The sequence below is a fragment of the Schistocerca piceifrons genome, unplaced genomic scaffold (genome assembly GCF_021461385.2).
Source record: "Schistocerca piceifrons isolate TAMUIC-IGC-003096 unplaced genomic scaffold, iqSchPice1.1 HiC_scaffold_2303, whole genome shotgun sequence".
NCBI lineage: Eukaryota > Metazoa > Arthropoda > Insecta > Orthoptera > Acrididae > Schistocerca > Schistocerca piceifrons.
The window spans coordinates 1,854,123-1,867,162 of NW_025728233.1; the positions used below are offsets into that span (position 1 = coordinate 1,854,123).

Here is a 13,040-nt window from a genome sequence, read left to right on the forward strand (position 1 = left end):
AAAGAAACTTTGGTCGGCAACATTCCTACGATCACTTAGGAAACCCTGCGAGTTATTGTTAAATGTAGCAGTATATACCAGCAGTAAAATACCACTATTTGAGCACAAAGAAAGCAAATGGACTGCTCTGTACAAGACTTTAACTGAAAAGTGGGTAACCAACTGTGTCAGTCCTCATTTCGACGACCTCACCAATGATTTTGGCATGTGAAATATTCGCACTGTTTTAATACACAACATTCTATTTCCTTTTACCCAGTCCCTCTTAGTACCGATGTCATTGTATTCATCATCTCCCTCTCACAGCTACGTCCCCTACCCATGTCTACTTCTTCTCCCATTGGACATTCTCCTGTCTGTCTCTCTCCGATTGTCATTGTCATCATACTCTTCTCTCGCTCTTCCTTACGACTGTCTCCTCCTTTCACTTTCATTGTCTCTCTGTGTCACACTGCCATTGTTATCTTTTTTTCAGCCTCTATTGTCTCCTCTCCACTTGTGTCCTTGGGGGTGGTTTCCCTGAGGCTTTGGTCTCTAGACTAGGAAACATAAAAGCGTGGGTGATGTGGGAGAAAGTGGGGAGTCTTTTCTTGTTAACTTTATTGATTGGGAGGGAGGATGGGAACGTTCCAGACCTCTAAGCCTATGTGTGGTTCCACTCATCTCTCTTTCTGCTTTCCATTGTCTCCTCTTTCTTTAGTTCCCACTATTATAACATTCATCCATCTCTTCCTCTTTCGCTGCCACATGCCCCAACTCCTCTCCCTCTCTCTATCTCTTTTCTAATGTCAGTGTCTCTCTGCTACTGTCTTGCAGCACAAGAAAGCGTGAATATGTTCTCATGCCGAAAACTTTTGGTGGCGAAGGCGGAAAATGGACTGAGGCAGCTGGTTCCCCACTTCTCTCTGAACCTTTTACAGAGTAAGCGTATTTGTCTTTTCTGTGCTCCGACAGAAGAATTGTTCAACTAATTCCCTTCTTTGCCCTGTTACAGCAGGGTGTGCTGCTTGTATAAGATGAAGTCTGTATCTCAGTAAAGTCTTGACATTTTACTTATATACTTCGATGTATTTACATACTACCACACATATAAACGAAAAATAAATACATATATTGTAACGTTAAAACAGAATCGTTTTCCGTCCAATATACGTTCACTTTACAGTCCTTTACACAGAAGAGCTCAATATTTTTAGGCTACGCCTACAGTATACCAAATCATGCGGTGTTTGAAAGTACAAAAAATTCGTACAATTTTTTGTAAGGTGCTTACGGAGTTAAGAAGCACCAACGAATACTTTCCAGCTCAAGATAGTGACGTCAGAACCCTTGCCATGCGGTCTCTACGTCAGTTAAAACTACATTTACGCCTCAGTTCAGATGTTTTACTTATGTATGGTGAATTTAAACCTCTGGATCCCTGTAAGACATGTTAAAATCGAAGAAAGGTTTAGAAATTCCCAGAGAACATCATGTTAAGGACATACGGTAAAATTTTCAGCGATTTACCATTACAGAAGCGGCCAGCAGCACAACTAGTAGCATACTTTTGGTGCCCAAAAACACAGTGTTTAGGGGTTTTCCCAAGTACAGCCATTGAACAAAGACTAAAGTAATAAATTCCACACTAGACTACACCTGATTCTAAAGAACCATACAATTTACTCAATAATGTGAACATTTTAATTATTATCAACAAAATAGCCTGTGTCATAGCTAAATTTAACCATAGATCATAAAGCAAATAACCATAAAAGGAAATCTTAAGGTAAACAAATATTCAACATCAATCCAAATTAAAGAGATAATACAGACATCAACAGAAACTTTTCTGAGTATGGTGCCATTCTAAAAGAAGCGGAGAACAGCAACACAGCAGTTATTGTGTATCGAAGTGACTACAATTCCAACCCAATCGAATTTTTTGTATCTAACATTATCACTGAACTAAAAAGAGACCACACCCCTAAATTATAACGGTCAGCTGAAAAAATTCTTAAATTTTAAATTTTTTACTAACCATTAATGAAGCCCAGTACCGTGTTGTAATGAATAAACAGTCCACAAGGCTAAGGTCTCAACCTAGGATTCACAAAAGTGGTTATCCTATATGTCCAACTGTAAATGTTATCAACAAGCTACGACACAAAATACCACAAATCTTAATAATACACTGAAGAAATATTAAAATATCGAAAACATCTTTTCAATTAAAAATATTTTTGTGTTAATCAGCAACATTAAGTATCTAATAACGCTAGACACTGCAGTATTTGCCTCCATTGACATAGTAAACGTCTACAGAAATATATTCTTCAAATACAACCTGTCAGTAATACAAAAGATTTTTATCAGGTACAGAAAAGCTAATCAATGGAGAAATTTCTGAACTCAAGATATCGCTTCAATTAATGTTGTAACATAAATTTTTATTCAATGGTAAGTATTATACACGAGATACTAGTCTGGCAATGTATAGTAACCTGGTGTGTTTGCTTGCAGGCTTATTTGTACATAACCTACAACAAAAACTATTAACTCATCCACAATATCCCGCCAAAATTATGTGGTATAAAAGATACGTGAGTTACACAATGGCACATTTCACTGGTCCAAAAGAAGAAGTAAATAATTTAGTTGATGACATGAATGAAATGTACTTAAATATCAGTATCATAGTTGAAGATCAGGGACATGAAGGAATTAATTCGAGTCATATGACTATTTTCAGTATTTGTAGTCACAAGAACAAGCATACCTCCCAAACATATAGAAAATCCACCACTGCTGATGTTACAATTACCAATAACGCATACCATCCTGACCAACACAAAATCTATTCGGGTCATCTTGTAAGTGCACGCTATGCAACACCATCAGTGAAGCAGATGAATGTAAATAAATGAACATACTTAAATCTATAGCCAAAAATATATAACAGTTCCCTCATAAACAACCTAGTTGAAAAATCGAAAGTTAACTTAGGCAACTACCACCACCATCAGTAGCCAAGAAATAAACGCCAAAATTTGCCCGCCTTATATTTCTTGACAAAGTGTCATACAAACTTACAAATCTTTTCAGACCACATATTATAACCAATACCGTTCCACACAGTCATTAAACTACAGAATAAGAGTTGTTCACATTAATACAATGGAGAGTGGCATCGAAAGTGTGACATGCTCCTGTTCTTGTTTCTGTACAGGACAAACGGGAAAATTTTTGCAACGTGCTACAAAGAATATAAAGAGGACTTTGGATGCAAAAACTGAAGTAAGCCCCGATTTGCATCGCATATTGCTCATCATGAACACTCTATTGGTAATATCAATAACAATTTGTGCCCCACATATTATAAACAAAGGGTTATAGGAGAGATTTACATTCACAAGCTAAAATCATCTCAAAGAATCCTTAACGAACAATGTGAATTAATGTAGAACTTTTTCTTTCAGTATTTTGAAGACATCCCAGACCAAAACAGAAAAGGACTAGAATGAGAAAAGGCTTAAAATTTGGAATGAGGATATAATGAAAGCTGTCAAAGAAAAACAGGATGCATATATAAAATACTTAAGCAACCCCACTATTGAGAAGAAACAATACTATACGGAGAAACGAAATAATGCTAAACGTGTAGTAAAGAAAGTACATCAGGAACAGTGGGATAGCTTTATTTCTAATATCGAACATGATATCCATGGAAGACCACAAATGCCAAATAAGGTTTTAAAAACATGAAACACACCAGAAAGAGATAAAATACAAATAAATTGTGTTGAAGATGAAGAGTGGATAAATCTGTACAGCGAATTGTGGTATGATCATAAAGCACAAGAAACAGAAATTGAACAACTAGAATAGAAAGGATTAGATGAAATCAGTCTGACGAATTAACATCTGCACTAACATCACTTAAGAACAGAAAAGCAACAGGAAAGGACGGCATTAAAGCTGAATTATTACAATATGGAGGAATGATGCTACCAACGACTGCTACATCTCTTCAACCAATGTTGGAAGAAGAAGAGTATTCCCAATGACTGGACAACAGCTACAGTGATATCAATTTTTAAAAAAGGAGATAAAAGCCTATGCGATAATTACAGAGGAATAAGTTTACAGGACTCAGAATACAAGATGTATGCTAAGATTTTAAATACAAGATGTAAAAACATAGCAGAATCAGTACTGACTGCATGAGGAACAAATGGGTTTTAGAAAAGGACACTCCTCAATAGATGCGGCTTTTATTCTACAACAAATAACAGAAAAAAGAGAGTGTAATAAGTCAAAATACATTGCTTTTATTGACTTTAAAAATTTTTTTGTCAATATCAATCGACAGAAACTTTGGGAAATAATGATGAATCGCAGATATCCAAAGCATCTTGTAAATGTGATAAAAAGTTTATATCAAGACACAAATATCAGCCTAGATCTCAATGGTGAAACAACTAAGGAGATACCAACTAACAAAGGGGTACAACAAAGTTCTGCATCTTTCAAACTTTGTCCAACACCAACATTAATGAAATAATACATATATGGAAATCAATATTTCATAAAGGCTTCTACCTAGACAGAAACATTCTTTTAAATAATTTACTATGTGCTGATGAGGCAGTGATCCTAGAAGATAAGGAAGATGACCGTCAGAAAGGAATCTACTCGCTAAAACAAATAAGTGAAAAATTTACCATGGAACTTTAAAAAAAAAAACTAAGACAATGGCCTTCATGGGGAAAGAACCAATCCGGACCAAAACACTGATAGATCAGAAGATTTTACCACAGGTGAACCATTTCAGTTGCCTTGGATGTAAAATGACACATGGCTACAGCAGAGATATTGAAATGAAGCTAAATAAATTCAATTGGGTATGTGGAACAGTTAAGAGGTACCTAAAAAACAAAACCAGGAAAGATACTCAAATTAAATTTTACAAAACTGTTGCAGTTTCCACACTGCTCTATAGAAGTGAGACCTGGATGATTACCAAGAAGCAAGAAAGCCGGGTTGAGGCACAAGAAATGAAATTCCTTAGAGGTGTTAAAGTTTGAACAAGAGAAGGCAGGCTAAGAAATTAAGTTATTAGAGAAGAACTGCAAATCTTTAGACTCAATGATAAAATTCGAGGTTACAGAAGAAAATTTAACGAACATCAACAAAGAATGGAGAGTGAGAGACTTCCCTAAAAGACAAGAAATTATAAGTGCCATGGGAGAAGAGAGCAAGGAATACCTCGACAGCGATGGGTGCCATAACAGGCAATTTCTGCCTAATACACAAAGAGAAATGAAGGTGATAAGAAATATTCATCGTCTTGCATAAATTATATTCTCATAGTCACGTAACAAATATGGCGTACTGTAGCCCATTTGCCCTTTAATTACATACTTAATATTTCACTGTGTTTGTTTGTCTCTTGTGTGACTTGTTAATCCATATTAGATGTACATTGCCAATATAAGAACATACCTGCAGCTAGGAAAACTGACTTAAATATGTTATCTGTGCTTGTATTCTCTCATGAGGATCCCTTTGCGCCGAAGATCATGATTAGGAAAGACAGACATCTACCGATTTCATATTCTTTGTAATTACATCCAGTGTTTCCCTTCTGTGAATAAGTATCAAACCAGGCGTAATTAACTATTGTGTATAATCGATAATGAGCATTGTGGGAACGTGTTTACTCTGGATATCACCATGCAGTGCCCTGTAAGTACCCATGAAATAACAACCTATCCGTTTTGTTACTAATTACAAAATTTTCGTTATCTCTGCCAGCACTATCACCACGTCGTCTATATACATTTGGTGTACGACATAATGTTGGTGTAATATGTACATTACGTTATGAACCTGCAGTGGCTCGAAAACTAGTTGATAGTACAATAAGTCGTATCAAAACTCCAAAAAAGCAACTGACTGCATATTTATATCCAAAAAAATCGAAAACTCATTGATTAAAGGAGAACATGTGCCCGCCTGTGATGTTTTCGCTGTCGACTTATCCATCCGATCAAAGCGTAAACTGACTATGTATCCCACTTGATACAGTCTTTCTTTTGCCCGATGTACTTGTAGCCACACTCACTCTGCTTAGTTGACAGTTAGTCGGGATATAATACATGGTGACAACTGTTGAACTATATGAAATACCGTTCCACATAGACATTAAACTACAGAATAAAATTTTTTCACATTAATTCAGTGAAGAGTGGCATTGAAAGCCTGGCAGATGCAAATTAACATGCTCCTCTTCTTGCTTCTGTACAGGACGCAAAAACTTAAACAAGACCAGATTTTCATCGTATATTGCCCATCATGAATACTCTTTTGGTAATATCAATAACAATTTGTGGCCCACATATTATAAACAAAGGGTTACAGGAGGGATTTACATTCACAAGCTAAAATCACCTCAATGAATCCTTAACCGACAGTGTGAATCAATGTAGAACTTTTTCTTTCATGATTTTGGAGACATCCCAGACCCAAACAGGAGAAAGCCTGTAGTAAGAAAAGGCCTAACAATTTGGAATGAGGATATAATTAAAGCTGTCAAAGAAAAACAGGGTGCATATATAAAATACTTAAGCAACCCAGCTATTGAGAAGAAACAATACTATACGGAGAATGCTGATGCATAGCAGGGATAATCCTGTAAATGCGAATACGGCATTAGTAATGTGTTGCTTAACACAGTCACATCAATAAAATATCTTGGAGTAACAGTGCAGTTGGAGCTGAAATGGATTCAGTAGCTCAGACAGGTAGTAGGAAAGACGAATAATCGACTTCATTTCATTTGGAGAATTCTGAGAAAAGTTGTTCATCTGTAAAGCAGACGGCGTACAGAATGCTAGTGTGATCCATTCTTGACTACTGCTCAAGTGTTTGGGATGCCCAACAGGCCGGATTAAAATAAGACATGGTACCAGTTCGGAGCGTGCTGCTAGATTTGGGACCCTTAGGTTCGATCAGCACGCAGCTATTACGGAACTGAAATGGGAATACCTGGAGGGACGACGACCCTGTTTTCGTCTACTGCAGATCAAGTCTACTGGCACCAACGTACATTTTGCTTAAGGGCCACGAAGATAAAATGAGAGAAATTCGGGGCCGTAACGAGGCTTATAGGCAGTTGTTGTTCCCTCACCCTTTATGCGAGTGGAAGGAGAGAGGAAATAAGTAGGATAGGAAATGTATATTACGGTAGTTTTCTGAGAACATACATACATGCAGAATGTGGTAGAACGACGGTGAACCACGAATGGGCCGCAACGTGGTGGACCTCACGCCTCATCACAGAATGGTGAAGCCCGAGGCTTGCCCACTTCGTGAAGCAGGCTAGGCGCGATTTGTGGCAGATGCGACGACAGAGCACAATGCTGGTGCACGCACAAGTGTTTGCATCCCTCAACAAGAGCCTCAACAGCAGGTAACTCCCAGGCGTTCCCTCATTAACCGAAGCAATCACGATTGCAGCGGGCACTGAATCGTCGTGACTGGACCTTGGATCAATGGAGAAGTGTAGCCTAGTCGGATGAATCAAAATTTTTTGCGTCACCAGGTTATTGGTCGTGACGACCTCTTCGCTATGGATAGAGGCCGGTTGGGGTAGTATTGTTCTGTGAGGGACATTTATCTCGGCTTCCATGGGACTGTGGAAGTTATTGAAGGCACCTTCACAGCTGTGAACTGCGTGAACGTTTTTGTGGATCACCTACATCCCTCCTCGACGGCGGTGACATCTGGCAGGGCAGTAGAATAGCTGTCCGTGTCACAAATCCAGAACCGTGCTAAAGTTGTCTGAGGGGTGTTACAGTGCATTCACATGACTCTCCTGTCTTGATCATCAGTTTCAACTGATCTGAAACATATAGGACATTGGGCCCAGATTCGTTCCCAGAAACAGTAGGTTTGTAATTTGTGGTAATTGCCTGATCTGTGCGTTGCTATCTAGCGCCACATACCTGCAGAAACCTACCAAGAACTTCAAAATTCCATGGAACGCTGAATGGCTTCTGCATTGCGCTTCAAAGGTGGACCAACACGCAGCTAAGCAGCTGGTCCTAATATTACGTCTCATCAGTGTAGGTGTTTCTATGAACGCTGTTGGGGATTTACGGGAATTACATAAATGATTGAGCCGTTCTCAGTCCACGCTCGATTATCCCCGTTCTCCTTTCATCTCACCTGCCAAGACTTAGAAGAGCGTGAAGAGAACAGATGGAGATACAGTTCTGTCTCACTCTCAATAAAGGAAAGTGCTGTGACATTGAAACGCATTACTTGCCCCAGCTTTATTACAATTGTTATATTTGTTAAAAATAAAGTTATTGTGATTGGGATTCTGGACATTGAGTTGACTCTGAGCAAGGCAGGGTTGAAGTTACGTCCGAGCCGTACTTCTTTCACATCAAAGACATCGCACATATTCTCAGCAGCTGCCGGGCGGGTGGCCAGAATGTGGGAGCGAATGGGCATCAGTGAGCAGCAGGGACACCCAGCGTTGCTCTCTAGATGATTAACCGTGAGTGTGCGCCAAATACTGCCCCAGAAAATCAGCACGGACACTTAGTCAGATAGCAAAAATTTTAATTAAAATGAGAAATTGTAGCTTGAGTATGGGGCTGACTGAAATAAGAAAACAGGATTTTAACACTAACTAATACTGTAAAATAATATCAAAGGTACGCAGCCTAGGAGCATGGCTGTCTAAAATATCTTTTCATATACACGCTGGTGGACTCTTGTTGCTAAATAAACAATCTTGAAGGAAAGTGATAGTAACAACGTTAAATGATATTCCCGAATGTGGACCGCCAGGTGGTGGTTACTATTGTTCTTTCAGTTAAAATGCTTGCTACGTCAAGTCAGTTCTGTTGAATGAACGGTAAATAACTTCCTCACAGCTGTACTATGGAAAAGCAAAGTCTTGTAGAACGAATATCTTTCACACGTTCACGTTACAACAGTCTTTATTCTTTTGAGAGTTGTTCTTCCTGTGAAGTCTTCTCACTTCGAGTAGAGAGGAGGTAAGGCTAACTTTGCAAGCGTACAAGGTTGGAATAATGAAAGCAAACACCTTTGCTGCTGGTATTATTTCATAGTCTGTTCCCTACTCGACTGTCAATACAGCTTTGATAGCCCTCAGAGAAGTTTTTTAACGACCGCAACCTATTTCACCTACCTGAAGCTTCAGTAAGATCTGTTGCTTACTCCGTGGCATTGTCGTTTGCAGATATGCTAGAATGTCTCATAACAATGCAAACATTGGACACAGAGAGATTGGTTACTGTCCGGCCAGAGTGGCCGAGCGGTTCTAGCCGCTACAGTCTGGAACCGCACGACCGCTACGGTCGCAGGTTCGAATCCTGCCTCGGGCATGGATGTGTGTGATGTTCTTAGTTTAGTTAAGTTTAAGTAGTTCTAAGTTCTAGGGGACTGATGAGCTCAGAAGTTAAGTCCTATAGCGCTCAGAGCCATTATTAGATTGGTTACTACTACGTCAGTTACGGTGACACAGTTCTGGTAATATGATCTCTATTCTGAAAGCCGTTTCTTCACAGACCTGCACTGTTCACATGCTATTGGAGAACATAAACAGGAATCAGTTTCACGACCAAACCACTCAACTCTACCGATCGCTATTTCGCGAGCATTTTTAGTTTCTTCCTTTTTTTATAATCATTTGTACTTCCTGAGAAAGTATGTGAAGCACTCAGAACACATGACCGGATATCACTATAACTTCGCAATCGGTGGGTATGTAAATGATCAGACTTCCAAATTTGTGACTGGTAGAACGGGGACCGCGGTGCATCAGTGTCGTTCATGTCGAGCGCTGTTACCAGTCCTCATAGGATTTACGAGGGGCGTGAAGAACGCCAAGTGTTGAGTGATCACTGTGAAAGCCACATAGATACCACGTACTCGAATGACACAGCGGTATCAGCGCATGACAAAAATACGAAATGCCTCCATTAGGCCGCTAGGGCGAATAGTGCAGCGTCCAGATTTGCTATGTTGCCTTTCATTGGACGGCGTGGGAAATGAGGCCACGCATTCTTGTTATCAAGGTTCCGGGCCTCTACAACAGACCACGGAAAGGGAGAATCGCCGAATCGTGCACACATCCGCACCTGTCATCCGAGGGAGGGTACTGAACATTCCGTCTAATCTCGCACCGTGGTCAGAGACCAGCAGCAGGCAGACCAGGGAATTACCGTCCCCTGCGTAGAGTAACGTTACCAACACCACACAGGTGGGTGCGTTTGGAGTGGTGCCGTGACTAGAAAGCATGGAGTGCTGACGAATGGTGTCGCATAGTATTGAGGGATGAACCGTAGTTCTGGACGACCCCTGATGATAATCGCCGGTGAATATGGCGGCGAACTGGGAAGAGGTCCCTTTCCTCCAGTGTTTCGAAGAGGCATATATAGTGGTTTTACTGCTAAGTCTTCGTGTGAGGATCCATCAGCTGTGAGTTCAGTCAAGGCTGGGAGTTGGAGAAACTCTAACAGCAGAGCGGTACATAGCAGACATCGTGGGTCCTCAAGTGTTATCACTTATGCAACAAAATCTTGTTGTCATTTTTTTAACGGGACACTGTACTTCCACACATGGTAGTGATTCTGTGAACTAAAAAGTGGCTCTGAGCACTATGGGAATTAAAATCTGAGGTCATCAGTCCCCTAGAACTTAGAACTACATAAACCTAACTAACCTAAGGACATCACACACATCCATGCCCGAGGCAGGATTCGCACCTGCGACCGTAGCGGTCGCGCGGTTCCAGAATGAAGCGCCTAGAACCGCTCGGCCACTAGGGCTGGCGATTCTGTGAACTGTCTGGGGTATATTGAGTTACTCCTGTGGCCAGAAAATCCACTAGATCTCTCCTGGAAAAAGAATGCGCATGCGCAGCTCGGTCGTAAACTCCGTTCAGTAAGAGTTTCCAGGGTATCAAGGAGCCGCTACTGAGGGCCAGCATGCCTCAGGAGAGGACACAACGTCCTTATGGCACACTTCCTAACCTAATCTGCGCATGCATCCATGTCTAGGAAAGTGAGGCTGTTATTGAGGCCTTAGGAAGCGTTACTCGGTATAAACTTCACCATGTCTTCTGGGGGTGTCCAATTATTTTCTTGTCCAATGTGTTATAACTGCCGCTGGAAGGCAAAACTGATGTTTCAGCCAAGGTTTCTGCGACCTTCCCCTGCGAACGCATCGGGTTTAGTCATCTAATGACAATCAACGACTATGAGTGCTCGGAAGCCTGAAAACTTGTTTGTCAGTTGACATAACAGATAGCACCTTAAATCAGTTGTTCGCAAAATTGGAAGTGCTTTTGGGAATTTGTGTTCGTACGATAATACATATTTGCTACTAATGCAGCATTTAAAAGCTCTGTTTCTTGTTTTCTTACTGCCTGTGACTGACATATTTGATAATTACAGTTTATACTATATTTATGTATTTACTAACTTGCTTAATATGTGTACACTCCACAGACTTACACAGAATTAAAATTTATAAATGACAGTAATCTTTCTAATACTGTCTGCAGATTTTTCGTGCTGTGTACAGTTGTAGTAATCAACGCCAGAAACAGCTTTTATTACTCTCATATATTAAAAAAATTATTACATAATATACTGCTACAACGATATTAACGTCTCGACATCGGGCGTGACATGAAATGACCTGCCATGTTATAACTGATTCAGGCCAAGGCCTAATTAGGAGTAATCTCATTCTAAGATTTTAACTTTCCCAAACACAAAATATATAAAACCCGTAACTGACAGACAACAAGGTAGAGTGACGAAATACTGAATCATAGGCTAAAGACGAAGCAACATTATCTACTGATGATGGACTCACCGTATCCGAAACGCAATGCGACTTAATAAAATACCTGTCACGAATTTAGATGTATATCTTTGCAACTGGACTCAATGAGTCTAATATACACACTGCTACTATAGTTGGTGAATATCATACTGTAAAATGACTTTAACAAAATGTGTTATGTCTTTGCTTTGGTGCATTTGGATTTTTCAATTGTTTACGTGTGTGTCTTCTCTTCTGTGTGCTTGTATAACAGAGAATAATTTTCCTTTTTCTGTTGCAGGTCTACGATATTATCATTCGTCCAACAGGAGATTTATATTGCTGACGAAATATTAAAGTGCTTCATAAAATTCGCCAAGGCGCTGCGTATCCTATTACAGCAGCAGTACTCGAGTATACGACGCAAAATGCAATAGAAACTCTGAATGCATAATATAAGTGTAAACAACCAAGAAAACAGTTTCTCTGTACAGCATTTGGTAACGAAATTCTTCAGAATATAGCTTGTTGTTAAACCTTCAGCTTTCATGAATAGCGGTGTTCAAATTGGAAACAGCTCAGAGAGCCTCCGACCGGGAGATTACATCTGTGGCATCATCAGTAATACAGTAAAAAAATACACAGTGGAAAATAAACGTGACACACGCTACAACAGAGACAAACTGAATCAATCTATGCATGTGAAGCAGCCCTGTCAATTTTCTGAAGATCATGGGTTAATAACTCGTATATTAACAAACTTCATTAACATCAGTCTTTTGGTATGTGTCTATGATCGTAAGGTTCTTCTGTTACAGTGGAAGATTAAACATTAAAATATGTATGAAACGTCAGTGCCATCAAATGTGGGTGACTGATTACTTACGAAACAAGTGACATAAATGGATGTGATTCCCAATTTCAGAGGTATTCAAGACTAGAGAAATCATGACAAGAAATATATGAAGAGTGGAAAATGTCAACGTTCTAAACATATTTTGTTTTCAAAATGCGTTTTCAGAGCTCTTGTGATTTTAGTACTTCGTTTCATGGCATTGGACTTGTTCCAATGTCAAATCACGGAATAAATCTTTGCAACATCATTACCAGAAGCTACATGGTCTTTGTGAGAAGCAGTGCATACCTCAGCAGTTCCATCAGCTGAAATTATGAACTCGTCCAGCGAA

General features: G+C 39.6%; 1 pseudogene; it reads left to right on the forward strand.

Annotated features, from left to right (window-relative positions):
• Nucleotides 1–12,199, forward strand: part of LOC124742295 — a 67,761-nt pseudogene extending 55,562 nt beyond the window's left edge.
• The last annotated feature ends 841 nt before the right edge of the window (nt 12,200–13,040 follow it).